The sequence below is a fragment of the Vicugna pacos genome, chromosome 22 (genome assembly GCF_048564905.1).
Source record: "Vicugna pacos chromosome 22, VicPac4, whole genome shotgun sequence".
NCBI classification, from domain to species: Eukaryota; Metazoa; Chordata; class Mammalia; order Artiodactyla; family Camelidae; genus Vicugna; species Vicugna pacos.
The window spans coordinates 13,633,089-13,640,599 of record NC_133008.1 but is presented as its reverse complement, the minus strand read 5'-3'; positions in this window follow the sequence as shown (position 1 = coordinate 13,640,599).

Here is a 7,511-nt window from a genome sequence, read left to right as displayed (position 1 = left end):
ATAATATACTTAACTATCACAGTGGCTTACTTAGATAAGTCTATTGAAATATATTAAGTAAAAGGAAATTGCCTCTCACTTATAAATAAATAACAAACTTTTAAGTTTAAATTGCTACAAAAAGCATGTTCTAAGGAAATTAGAAATTTCATATTAAATAATAAAAAGAAGTAGCTGAAGGCACTAGAAAACAAATAATTTTAACCTGAGGAATGATAACAAATGACCATATTCCTTGCATATTATAGAATGTAGGTCAATTCCTTCCAACACTGAATTTTCATCATGCATTAGGTGCTAGTGGTGCAAAAATAAAACTTCAGAGCTCACTGTTTAATAGACCCACATAGATGAGTAGTGGTAGTGCGGTATTACTAGCAATAATAGTTATATCTAACATTTGAATAAATCTAATGTGCCAAGCCCTCATGTATTACCACATCTCTGTGACCTATATGTTATACTTTACAGATCCTCATTTTACAGATGAGGAAATCAAGGTCTCAAAGAGGTGGTAACTTGTCCAAGGTCACAAGTGTTAGTAAATGATGAAAAAATTGAAGTGGTAGAGGTTGTAATAGAATATACAGAGTGCTGTAGGAACAGAGGAGGAAACAAGAAACAGCCTCTGGGGGCTTTTTGTATTTTCATTATTTCTAAGCTAAGATTGCTTCAGAGGTTTGCTAAGGCAGAGAATAGCATTACAAGTAGAAGAAATAGCTGTTCAATGAATAAGGGTATGAAACAACATCCGTAGTTCAGCAAAATTTGCAACAACAAATTTGGCCGATTGAGATTATTCAGACTGAAGAACAGAAAAAGAAAAGAATGAAGAAAAATGAACAGAGCTTAAGAGACCTACTGGACACTACTGTCAAACACAGCAACATGTGAATAGGAATCCCCAGAAAGGGGAGGGGGAGGGGGGAAGTATATTTGATAAAGAATGAAAATGGCAGGCCAGTATCCTTAATGAACATAGGTGCAAAAATCCTCAACAAATATTAGCAAACCAAATTCAATACATTAAAAGGAGCATACACAATGATTAAGTGGGATTTACTCCAGGGATGCAAGTATGGTTCAATATCTGCAAATCAGTCAACATGATATACTACCTTACAAATTGAAGGATAAAAATTATATGATCATCTCGATACATGCAGAAAAATCATTTGACAAAATTCAACATCCTTTCATGATTAAAAAAAAAAACTCAAAAAGCTGGGTATAGTTATAGAGGGAATATACCTCATCAAGATGTTCAAAGAAGGAAGAGCACGTGTCAAAATGACATGGGAGTCAGCTTGAAGTGGCTCTCACTGTCCAAATCTTGGACAATTTGAACATCTAAATAAATAATAGTAATGGATTATAGCCTATTGAGTAAAATAAGAAACCATGAGCCCATGTTGTTTGAAATAGATAAATAAATCCATGCATGAATAAATAATGAAGGCAAAGCTTTTTCTCATAGTAGAATCTCAATAAATGAAGAAAGATTGATAGAATTTAAAACATCTTTGGTAACTTAACATGTGATTCAGGAAAGAATCAATAGATGCTAGAACCAGTGGGCTAAAAGTATAAGTTATAGAATATTTACGTAGAGTATCTCTCCACAAATACGTAATAATTACACCTAGTAACCTTTACATGGAAAAACTAGTAACCTCTACATGAAAAAATTAAGACAGCACCCTAATGAATGATAAATAACAAATGATAAATGAAAGTTAACATCACCAGTGATGTCAGCGACGCTCCCAAGTCAGTCCCCAACAAGGGCCCTTTTGCCTGGAGTCCTTGGAGCCAGAAGCAGAGGAACTTCAGAGCTGGAGGTCAGGAGCACAGGCTCTCCCGAAAGGCCCTGGGCGGGGCTGCTTCATGGGCCTCCCCTCTGCGGGGGGCGGGGCGGAGTTCCTGCGTCTGGCACAGCCGCGCTGCTCACGACGCCCCAGACAGCGGTGCGCGCGGGCCGCAGCATCTCTGCGCGAGGCAGGGCGCGCCGCCGCCATCTTGACTCGGGGAGGGGTGCGCGGCGCTTCTGCACGCGGCTCGCCGAGCCCAGCCCGGGCGTCGGTGCACAGGGCTTCTGCACGCGGCTCCCGCCCAGCCCGGTCCGGGTGTCAGGGCACAGGGCTTCTGCATGGGGCTCCCGCCGAGCCCAGTCCCAGCGTCGGCACAGGGCTTCTGCACGCGGCTCGCCGAGCCCAGTCCGGGTGTCGGTGCACAGGGTTTCTGCACGCGGCTCCCGCCAATCCCGGCCCGGGTGTCAGGGCACAGGGCTTCTGCATGGGGCTCCCGCCAAGCCCGGTCCCGGCGTCGGCACAGGGCTTCTGCACGCGGCTCGCCAAGCCCGGTGGGGGAGTCCTGCACAGCGCTTCTGCGCTGGAAACTCCGACTCGGCCTTCAGGTGCAAGGACTCCGCACACAGCCCACTATAGGCAAGTAAAACTAGACCAAGCCCTAAAGAATAGGGTAGACCTTATCACCTCAATTCCATCTTACTTTTCCTGGGGACCCCAGTGGGCTTTGCCGGTGACAAATCCCTTTCATATTTCGTCCTGCTCCTCATTCTTGCCGGGCGCTAAGGGGTGACCGTCTGTCTTCTGTGCTTCCTGCTGAGTTTGGGTGACGTCATAGCCTCTGAGAGGAGCAGAAGTTCTCCCGAGCGACCTTGAGATGTGTTTGATTGTCACCAGCCTAACTCCTGACTGTGCATCCACCATTTGGGAGTTTTATAGATTATAATCTTTCGGAGACAAAGGACACCAATTTAAGGCGCGTGGCACAAATACTAGCAAGAGAGTAATGGTCTTTAAGGGGACCGGGAAAGGTAGAAACCAAGTGACTGGGCAGAGCCAGTTTACCTCGCTCGGAATTTGTTTTGCCAGATGAGGCTGGCTGGCTTCTGCTAGCCAAGTTGCTTTTTCCAATAGCCCGTCTGCACTTTCTTCAATCAGGCTACTTGCGCTGATGTAAAAGCAACATGATGTATTGGTCAGTGCGCAGACCCCTTCCCTGGTCGGCTGACAGATAATCTGGGGCAGTTCGGTTGTCTAGTACCTTCCTGGCCAGTGAGTCAACAGATTTTTGTGCGAGGTTTAAAGGTTTGGCCTACCTCACATGTCAATTTTTTTTTTTTAATAGTTTGAAGTCGAGGCCAGTCTCACTGGCCATTGTTGCCACCGTGGCTGTACCTTGTCTATGGTGACAGTGTTGTATATCGCTCCCCCGGCCAGGATCACTAGCACCCCTATGAGTGCAATGACTCCTGTGATTCATAGTCCTGCGGCTCTTTTGGAGCGGCGTGGCTTCTTCCTGTGGGTAACCGTCCGATTGTAATCTCTAAGTTTGCTTCTTGTCCCAAGTTCTTATGGTGACATAGCCCCTCACCTTGGTGCTCTCTATGCATTGAGATGCCCAGCCCCTCGTTGTGTTTGGGGGTTTACCCAAGAACGTGTGTCCTCTTTGTAAGCACATCTGCCCTGTGCCATTGGCTAGAGCCCTCAAAGGGTCAGTGCTCTGATGTTCTCTCCTTGTGAGTGTATTTAGGGTCCTGTTGGGACACCCAGATATCAAACTCAACTGTATTTTCCCTTGTTGGACAGCCTGTTTCATGTATTGTTGGTGCTGTTGGTCACAGCTGGGACCAGCTGGACTTCAGCTTGTTTACAGTTTATCACCTGCCGAAAGGAGGGTGGTATTTAGTGCTTCCTCCTCAGTTATTGGAGTTCCTCTTAAATATGTCTGGTGGTCCCTTCCTGTTTCAGGTTGGGCATGACAGATCCAACAATCAGTGAAGTTCCATCCTTCCTGCATATCTCTGGTTACATTATAGAAGAAATATGTTTACCGCAGGGTGATGGTGGTGAGGAACATTTTAATTCCCTAGATGGGAAGTATAAATTGGAAGTATAGGGACCTCGTTTTGCAAGCACTGGGGTAAATGTGTCCTGGAGGGCAGGGGCTGGGGTCAGGGGGGAGACAGCACAATGGCAGTGCTTACCAGGGTGTCTTGTGGGCTGCTGGTTCTCCCGGTTTTTAAGTACGCCCAGTCTTCTTGCTGAAACGCGTGTGGGGCCAGGTCCGTGGATGCAGGCAGCACCTGGTTGCTATATTCCGTGAGAGCTTTCCCGGTTTCTCCAACCTGGAGGGCATACTTGAGTTATTTCCATTTGTAAGAGAATTAAGGTGTCCCTTTCTCTAGAGCATGATTTCAGATGCACTTAACTTATCCCTTGGGGCTGACTGCGTGCAGAGCGGGGAAATCGCAAGCAACTTACCCCAATTTTATTGAGTTTTCTGACATAGATTGGCTAAGGCCTATTTCAAGGTCTGATTGGGTCCTTTTACTTACCCTGATGACTGGGGTCTCCAGGCGGAGTACAAGGTCCATTTTATGCCCAGGGCATTCGTTATCCCCTTTGTCATTTGAGACACAAATGTTGGACCATTATCCCTTTGTAGGTATCCTGGGAACCCGAACATGGGGACTGTTTCTGTCAGTAACACCTTAGTCACTTTAGCTGCTTTTCAGCTTAAGTGGGGATTGCATCTATCCACCCAGAAAATATGTCTACTACCACCAAGAGATACATGAAATTGCCAGGCGCTCTCAGCATGACAGTGAAGACTGCCAGTCTTCTCTAGAATAAGTCCCTCTGATCTGAGTGGGCCTCATCTGGGGGCCTCTGGGGGACCTGGTGTTAGATTGTTCATTGAGCAGACCGGGCAAATCTCAACTATCTGACTGATCATACTTTTCTTGCCAGGAGTTACCATTACCTCATCTAACCAGTTATGTAGGGTTTCCCTCCTGGAGTGAGTTCCTTGATGAGTCTCTCTGATTGCTTGACAAGCTGAAGTCTGGGGAAAGATGTATTGCTCATGTGCATTATCTAGTCACCCATGACCTCCCAGGTCTCTTGAAGCCCCATCTTCGGGCTTTGTCTAACTTGTCCTTTGTGTAATTTGGGAAATAATTGAATGGATCTGGCCTTTGGGGCATGAGGGGAAGTTGCCAAGTTACTGGTTCTAGGGTTGCCCTTTTGGCTGTTGTGTCCATCTTGTTGTTTCCCTTTATTACCTCTGCACCCCCCTTTTGGTAACGCCTACAATGAATCACTGCCACTTTTTTTTTTTTTTGGAAGCTATACTGCTTCTAAGAGCTTCAATATGCTTAAGTCTTATTTCACCTTTTTATTCTCTGCAGTAAGCATACCTCTTTCCTTCCAAATAGCCCCGTGTGCATGTAGGATGGCATACATCTACCGGCAATCTGTGTAAACATTTAAGATCTTCCCCGTCCTGAGCGCTAAGGCTCGGTGAGGGCTATCAGCTCCACCTTTGGGGCAGAAGTCCCAGGGGTAGGCTCCTTGCTTCTGTGACCTGTATCTGGGAAGTTACTAAATATCCCACCAGCCTTTTTCTCTCCCTCATAAAAGTACTCCCGTCCTTTTCTGCATCTGGGAGGGGCTCACTTCCTAGGTCGGTCAGGAAGACTGGAATAGACTGTGACTACTGTTTCTATACAGTCATGTTCCAAGAGCCCTGTGTCCGTGGGTAGTACGGGGGAAGGATCTAGTGTGACAGGCTTTCCTAGTAACCACTGGGTTGTCTAGCAGCTCTGTGAATGCCTGTTCTGGTACTTTCCCGCATTAGAAGGAAAAGAGATCAGAGGAGAGATTGGGTGGTGTGTTTCCTGCTCTTGCCGGCAGCTCACAGGACTTCCTGCTGGTGGGGTTCCTGGTCTTGCTAGCGGCTCACAGGGCTCCCCAGCCCACTTCAGAGAAATTAGTGCTGACCAGAGGAGGTCGAGTACCTACTTTGGGACCCTTTCACACTTGGGCGTCCCTGGTCAATGGAGCATCCTGTTTCTGTGTTGCCAGGCAGTCCTTATTACCTGGGCCTTCTCTTGGTCTCGCCTCTTGGCTCGTGGGGCTGGCCTCTTTCCTTTGCCAAATGAAAGTGAACGTGGAGAGTGCTACTGTTGACGCCCAGAGGTTGTCGAGGAGGGAAGCCCTGGCACAGCTTCTCCTGCCTTTTACAGGGGTCAAAAAGACAGCACTGCTGGTGAGACAGTGGGCAAGACGGCGTGGCTCCCTCTCGTCCACAGGTCCCCACAGTCCTGGCGTTCGGTGCTGTGGGCAGGCCAGCCAGAGGCAGTGGGCAGACAAGCATGAGTTTCAGTCCTCGATCCCCAACGATGTCACAGTGTGATCCTGTCAACGAGGTGCAGTCCAGATGACTCTGGGGGCTACACTGTGTACAGACCACACCCCACACCTGGGTATCGGGTTTGGGCAGAGTTGCTCTGAATTCGGCCGAAGGCTGCCATCCTCCCACTGGAGCCTAGTGGACAGGTACAGGCGAAGAGGTCATGGTCCATCCCACCTGCAGTGCCAAAACTTGTTACCGACCCTCCTGAGTCGGTCCCCATGAAGGATCCTCCTGCCTAGTGTCGTTGGAACCAATAGAACGAGACCAAGTTCAGTTTAGAAGTAAAAGAAAGTTCAGTTTTGTGAGCAAAGAATAGAGAGGTGTGAGCTCTAGGGTACACACTCTCCTCAACAGGCCATTGGCCGGTTCTTGATTGTGGAGGGAGGGAGGAACTTCTTGTGTGTCGGGCACAGTCGTGGTGCTCACGTCAGACTGAAGTGCCGGGTGTAGCATTTCTGCACGTGGTGCACTATCTTGGCTTGAGCTGTCATTCTCAGTGCCTCTGTGCACGGCTCACCAAGTTGGAGTGTTGGGCACAGTGGTTCTACACTGAGAACTGTAAACCGATGTGTTCGGTCCAAGGCCTCTGCACACTGCCCCCGGTAGGCAAGTGAAACTAGACTAAGATTAGCCCTTATCTAGATTCCATCTTATTTTTCCCAGGGACTCCGGCGGGTTTTACCCATGACAGTAAGAAGACAGATTTATAGCATGTGCCTTCTTATATAAAGCAGTGAGGAAAACATAAGGTCACGAATGTGGTATTCCTGCCAGAAAAAGTATGCCTTGCATCTAATCATGAGGAAACATTCTGAAACCCTAATGAGGGGTATTCTATTCAATATCTGGCCCGTACTCTTCAAAATGCCAAGATCAGGGATGGCAGATAAGTGGAGGGATTGATCCTGATTAAAGGAAACTAAAGAGACATGTAACAAGTGAATACAGCTTGCCACATGGAATTTTCTTTTGCCATAGAGAATATTAAGGGGACAACTGGCAAAATTTGAATGAGAACTTTGATTAGCTGATAGTATTTTGTCAGTGTTATTTTCCTGAATTTGATAATTGTGCTGCCCTTATTTTTAAGAAATGCACAGTGATGTATATCAAGGCAAAAGGGCGTCTTGTTCTGCACTTTATTCTCAAGTGATTCACAAAAACATACATCCACATGCATATACACACACACTGAAACTTTTGTAAGTCTGAAATTATGTTAAAGTTAGAAGTTTTTAAATGTCATTACTTGCAGATGCTACTACAGCATGTGTAGAAAAATCTAA